Genomic DNA, 6,815 nt, shown 5'->3' with positions numbered 1-6,815 from the left:
CACCAACACCCAGCACTTTTTAAAAAACAATACCCATCTCCTCCAAAGAAAAATAATTTAAAATGCTAATTTTGTAAAAAATCAGGCACTGGGTGAGCCATCAGACTCAGTAAATTACTGGTCTATACTTGATTAAAATACAATTTTAAACAGTTTAAATATTCAGGGGGAGGGGGGAAGAATGTCATTAACAAACTTTATAAGTCAAGAGCCTCCTCCAGATGTTTTTCAAGGTGGGCCTGTGATCAAGAACTGGTTTTAAGAATGAATCAGAATGGAAGAGGAAACAGAGTCAACTCCAGGTGAGCATGAAGCTTGTAATCATCAACACAAGTGAAAATTCAATGAAAGCTGGGACAGAAGTACCACTGAGTATGCTTTTCCCCCTCCCTCTCTGTCCTCCTGTACAAGTACGCTAAAATTCACATTGCACACCCCAATCCATCTTCCCACCCCCTCCCCAAAATGCATTCCAGGTGGCGATTCAGACATGTGCCCTGCTCACGACTTCCACTACACAACAAAACACCCACAACTGCGACATATAACATAGTTCGTACTTTACAAAATGCCCCTCGTCTTCACATAGCAGCAGCATTCGGCCAGTTCTCCAGTTCCCGCATGTCAGAATCTTCCTCTTCCTTCTTCTTGGCTGGTGTGGCTGGGAGGGAGGTGGAAGGAACATTGGGAAGTGGCACATTCTCTGATCCTCCAATTTCCAGCAGGTTATTATACAGCTCTTCCGGTTCTAACTCTTCCAACTCAGCCATTAGCTCATCCTTATCGCAATCTTTGCCAAACTCGACTGGTTTGGAAATTGTATCAGAGATTTCCTGTGCCAATTCCTGTTGCTCGGTGATCTGCTGCATTAGTTCATCCACTTTGTCAGTGTCCATGTTCTCATGAGCAGATTTCATGGCCTTGGTGGCAAAGCCCATGGGCGCGAATCTCCGGACTCACGACGGTTCGGAGAATAGCGGGCGTCGGAAATTTTTACGGCGACGCTGTTCCGACGCCCTCCCGCTATTCTCCGAACCCCGCAAAATGTCGGAGTCGCGTTTCCCGACAAACGCCTCCTTCCCGCCCCTGACACGACCAGAATCGCCACTGATAGCCCCCCTGCTATTCACCGGCCCGGATGGGCCGAAGTCCCGACGTCATGGCGCCCTGTTTGGACGTCGTGAAACACACCTGCTTTTTAAATTCGTCAACCAGTCGGCCTGGCTGACGACTGCTTGGAGGAGGTCAGGGCACCACTCTGCGCACCGCTCAGCGCACCGCTCAGCGCACCGCTCGAGTCTGGCCACAACGGGGAAGGCATCCCTGGGAACGGGAGGGGGTCCAGAGCGGGGGCAGTGGGGGGGAGACGGGGGAGGCAGTGGGGGAGACGGGGGAGGCAGTGGGGGAGAAGGGGAGGCAGTGGGGGAGACGGGGGAGGCAGTGGGGGAGACGGAGGGGGCAGTGGGGGCGACGGAGGGGGCAGTGGGGGAGACGGGGGAGGCAGTAGGGGGCGACGGAGGGGGGGGGGTTAGGTAGAGAGTGAGCCGTCCAACCCCGTAACAAAATGTCTGCCAGCATGCCATGGTGTGCCGGTGACGAGGACACGGCCGCTGGTTCCCCTGTGGCTTCCGGCCACAGGCCACTGACGCACCCGTGAGGAGGCCATAGTTTACTGGCCGTTGGATGCAGAAAGTGACCAGGGGTTAGGCTGACCGCGTGTCAGCAGCGCGACCAGGCCACCGGGACACACTGGTATCCCATGGCTGGCGGCTGCCGAGGTGTCGACTAACCTCCGTCTAACATGTCCCGTTTCTCTGCCTCCCACCACCCTTCTGTAGGTTAGCACAATGCATGGGAACAGAACGGCTATGTTCTGCGCAGTGGTTGGGGCCACTCGACTGGATTTGGAGATGCAGCAGCATCCACACCCACAACCCGCAGTGGCTGCAGGGCCAGCTGCAGCAGCAGAGGGAAGGGCCGAGGAGTTGCCAGTCGTCGAGCAGCATGGGGGGGGGGGGGGGGAGGAGGAGGAGGAGGAGGAGGAAGAGGAAAAGGAGAGAGTGAGGGTGCAGCCACGGCGTCAGAGGCGACGACCAAAGCCGAGGGTGTACCGTGTCCGGGTCTCTTTCCTAACAATGCCGGACATCACCTGCAGGAGAAGACTCCGGCTGAGTAGGCAGACGGTGATACATATCTGCGAACTCCTGTCGCACCTCGCCCCACGTGGAACGGGGGGAGGACACGCGATCCCGGTAGCCATCAAGGTGACGGTCGCTCTGAACTTCTATGCTACCGGCTCCTTCCAGTCTCCGAGCGGGGACGTCTCTGGGATCTCCCAGTCATCGGTGCACAGGTGCATCCGGGATGTGACCGACGCCCTCTATGCCATCGCCGATCGCTACATCACCTTTCCCGAGGACCAAGCAAGTCAAGACTCACGAGCCCGTGGATTTGCCAGTGTGGCCGGGATACCGAGGGTTCAGGGGTCAATCGACTGTGTTCACGTCCCCATGCGCCCGCCTGCTGTGGACAAGGAAGTGTTCACAAACAGGAGGGGGACATACTCCATTAATGTCCAGGTGGTATGCGACCCCCACATGAGGTTCATGAACGTCTGTGCAAGGTTCCCAGGGAGTGTGCATGACTCCTACATACTAGCGCAGTCGTTCATCCCTGCGATGTTTGAGGGAAGTCCCCCCCGGCTGAGGGGCTGGTTGCTAGGTGACAGGGGTTATCCGCTGAGGTCTTGGCTGATGACGCCTATATGGAGGCCTCAGACCAATGCGGAAACACGATACAACGAGGCCCATGCAGCAACCAGGGGTGTGGTGGAGCGCTGCCTTGGCCTCCTGAAGATGAGATTCAGGTGCCTGGACCGCTCCGGAGGGGCCCTGCAGTACCAGGCCGACAGGGTCGCTCGCATTGTAGTGGTCTGCTGTGCGCTGCACAACATGGCGATGCAAAGGGGAGATGACCTGTTGCAGGAGGCGGAGGGAGAAGCTAGTGGCAGTGGTGCCAGCACAGAGGAGGAGGAGGAGGAGGAGGAGGAGGAGGAGGAGGAGGAGGAGGAGGACGCTGGCGGAGTGGCGGGCGCAGCACGCAGACACGACCCAGGTGCTGGTGATGTCCAGGAGGCGGCACGACGGACCCGGCAAGGACGGCGGGCACGCGACGCCCTGGTGGCAGCACGGTTCACGCATCGCATGTGACGTCCCCGATGAACACCAAACCACCACCTGCATCGCTAGTCATGCAGAGGGTCACCACACAACTGCCACCACCACAACACCCCCCCCCCCCCCTCAGTGTACACGGCTCCACTTCGACATGACGCTTATCACTGTGTACAGACCGAATGGCTGAACATTGATGGCTGTGTCAGCGGGTGTGATCAGTGCCATGTGGAATGATGACAGCCCGCTCTGCGAAGAGCTGTGAGCTCAGAATCGTTAGAGAGAGTCTGACCCATGGCAATAGCTGAACCATCCACCTTGGTGGCCGCTGAGTTCGTCACTGACACTCCATCACGTGCCCGCGTGGGCTAGCTGTGGGAGGGGGGTAGGGGCAGGGACTGCACACCCGGCACCGAGGTTTCACCACCCGTCACCCCCAGCGACACTCGGTCACCATCACGATTCCTGTGGCTGTGGAACAATCACACGGTATTACAAGTAAGGTGGAACAGTGCGTTTAATATTAACAATTATTTACAGGTGCCCTAGCCCCTACAACTAAACTGTGCCCTTCACCCGTGCCAACTTACTCAGTGTCTATCTTAGTTGCCTTACGGGCCCTACCACTACGTCTAAGTGAATCCCCAGATGATACAGCAGGAGTGGAGGAGGATTGCTGCGAATCGCCCCCCTCGACTCGTTTCTCCTTGGCTATGCGTTTCCTGGGGCGACCCGGCCTTGATGGGCCAGGCTGCTCTGCGGGCGTCTCGGGTGACATTGTGCCACCCTGCTCTGCCTGCTGCCCACCCGATGCGCCAGGGATGGGACGGGGGGAGGCCGAGAATTCCGGGACGTCCCGTGATGGAGTTAATGGGACGGGCCCCGAAACCTCCTCCTCCCTCGGGGAGCCCGGTGGCCCCCGGGCCTCACTTTGGGACAGAGGTGCGAGCGGGGAGGTTCCCCGTCGCACCACCGACACCTGGCGCTGCCAGTCCTGGAGGCCTGCAACGGTATCCACCAGGATCCGAAGGTTTGCAGAGACGGAGTCCAGGGAGTTAGACATTCCCGCCAGGGACTGTGCGATCTCAACCTGTGTGTGCACGACGCCATCCAGCACATGTGTCAGGCGGTTGATGGTCTCCGTGACCGACTGCTGGGACTGTGCCATGGCCCGCAGGGCGCCGGCAATGTCGGTTTGGCTCTGGCACATTGCTGCCTGTGAGAGGGCAACCCTGTCCAGGGCCGAGGATGACGCGTGCACATTAACCCCAACGTCTTGCATAACCTGACCCATTGCCTCCACCGCGGATGCCACCCGTGCGGTGTCGGACTGGGTCTCTGCCATGAGCGGCACCACTCCCTGCTCTTGGACGCGGTTCGACTCCTCTAACAGCGTCTGCAGAGCCAGGAAGGCTGCCCTCCTCCCGCCATTGTTTCCCTGGGTTTCCTGAGGCATCGGCTGTGCGGGTGGGTTGAGAAACTCCAGGAACTCTGAAAACGTCTGGGAGCCAGCTGCATCCTGGGCCTGGTCTGGCCTCCGCGAGTCCGGGCCCTCTGTTGCTCCGACCTCCACCTGCTGTACCTGCTCATCTGTGATGTGCCAACCAGACTGTGCCCCAGGAGACTCATCACTAAATAGGCCCGCCCGGGTGTGTATCTCTGGGATGATGGATGTGGTGGGAGAAAGCAGTGCCGCAAGCCCGACGCTCTCAATGCTTAGGGCCTTGTCCATGGTGTGGGGCTGCTCAGCGACAGGAGGGTTGTCCCTGGCCATTTCTGGTGGTGGTGGTGGACTTCGAACCCTCTGTGCGTCCTGGTCCGCAGATTGGGTTGGGGCGGATAGGGCTGCCCGCTGATCGGGCACCCTCTGTTGTGAGGCCCCGGGTGAGGTGGCGGCAGATTCCTGTCTCCGTCTGGAGGCAGACGGCCCTGGTCGTTCGGCATCACGTCCTAGGGAAGAGAATGAGACAGGTTATTTCGATTTGCTCGGCAGGCCACTGGACGGTCCCAGTGGGCAGGGTGTGTGAAGGGACAGAGGATGGGGGAGGTGTCCCAGTGGGCAGGGTTTGTGAAGGGACAGAGGATGTGGGAGGGGTGAGTGTTTGTCAGGGAGGGTTGTCTCACTTGCTGCAGTTCTGCCAACCTCGCATTGCGTGATATCGCGGGTGGCAGACCCCCCAACAAGGTCCATTGCCCTCTGTTCAAAGGTGCTGAGGGGGTGCATGTTGGGCGAACCCCCTCCAGTCTTGTGCCGCTCACGGTGGTTATGAGCGGCCTTGGCCTGTTGGGGGAGGGAACATAGGTAGATCATTACAAAACGGTAGGTATCAGCAGTCCGTTCAGATACTGGCACAGTTTGGGGGGGGCAAGTTGTCATCAGACGATTGCATCTCTCCTCGGGGCCAGAGCGCTGGGTCTGTGACAACTTTGTGAACCACCCTCAAATAACTCTGCCCCAATCCCTCTTCCCCCCCCCCCCCCCCCCCCCCCCCCCCCGGGCAGTTAAGGGGGAGGGATGGTTGTGACTAGGGGGCACCCTCATGGCACTTACCCTGGCAGACCTGGTGAGGTCGTGTAGCTTCTTCCTACATTGCTCTGCTGAGCGAGGGGTCTGCCCCACAGCACTGACGGCAGCAGCCACGTCACGCCAGGCCTGGCGTACCGTGCTGGCAGGTTGGCGATGCCCTCTCCACGGGCGGATGATGCCCCTCCTCTGCTCCACGGCATCGAGCAGCGCCTCGACGTCTGCATCTACAAAGCGAGGAGCAGCTCTCCTCGGCTCCGACATCCTGCCCGACAGATTCTGTGGTCGCCCGCGCCTTTTTACGGCGTCGGGCGGCGTCACATGGGCGGGTTTGTGTCGTCGTCGCGTTCCGTCGTCATCACGCACGTAATTGACGCGGCCGCGCTACTAGCCCATTTCCAGGAAGTGAATCCGTCGGGAAATGAAGCCTTCGCGACCGTCGTAAAACGGTCCCGATTTTTACGACGGTTTTGCGACTTTCCGCGGGTGCGGAGAATTTCGCCCCATGTTTTTGAGAACTTCTGTGTTAGTGTTTGCATTTTCCAATCCTTCTCTCTGGTGATGGTGGACAGCGTGCCATCGATCTGTGCCAGCTGCTTTTCATACCCCTTCTTGTGCTTTAAAGCTTGTAACGCAGCTCTCTTGTTTTTGGTGCTGTGTTTCCGGGCTGTGAGCAGTTCCTGGTCGATCTTTTTTCAAGGAATTCCTGCTTCTTTGTCAGCATATCCTCCGTCTCCCCCAGCTTCTGGATGGCCTCCAGTGGACTCGGCCCCTTGGCCGAGCTGCCGAACAGCTTCCTGAACACACTCATGGTGCCTGCCCGCAGTGCCCGGCACCGGCGGCCCCTCTCCACTCGGCTTGGCTCTCTCACACCTCGGAAAGTACCTTTTTAATAGGATCATGATAACAGCCTCATGAAAAAATAATGTTACAAAGTATATCTTTCTTTCATGTTATGTACATTTCAAACATACTTATAAACAATAATATTATAAAACATCCACTCACCCAAAAAACGGTCTCCGATGTCTCCTGCCCCTGCTCGATGATTCTGGACTGAAAGAAAAAGTGCAAATAAAAAAGTGTACAAATGTACTTAATATTGGGGCAAGCCAGCC

General features: G+C 57.9%; 1 pseudogene; it reads right to left on the bottom strand.

Annotated features, from left to right (window-relative positions):
- Nucleotides 1-565: 565 nt before the first annotated feature.
- On the bottom strand, nucleotides 566-6,508 carry LOC119976258 (annotated as a pseudogene).
- Nucleotides 6,509-6,815: the final 307 nt, after the last annotated feature.

The sequence above is a fragment of the Scyliorhinus canicula genome, chromosome 13 (assembly GCF_902713615.1).
Source record: "Scyliorhinus canicula chromosome 13, sScyCan1.1, whole genome shotgun sequence".
Lineage (NCBI taxonomy): Eukaryota > Metazoa > Chordata > Chondrichthyes > Carcharhiniformes > Scyliorhinidae > Scyliorhinus > Scyliorhinus canicula.
Note: the sequence above shows the minus strand (reverse complement) of the source record. Positions and strands in the feature narration are given on the sequence as shown.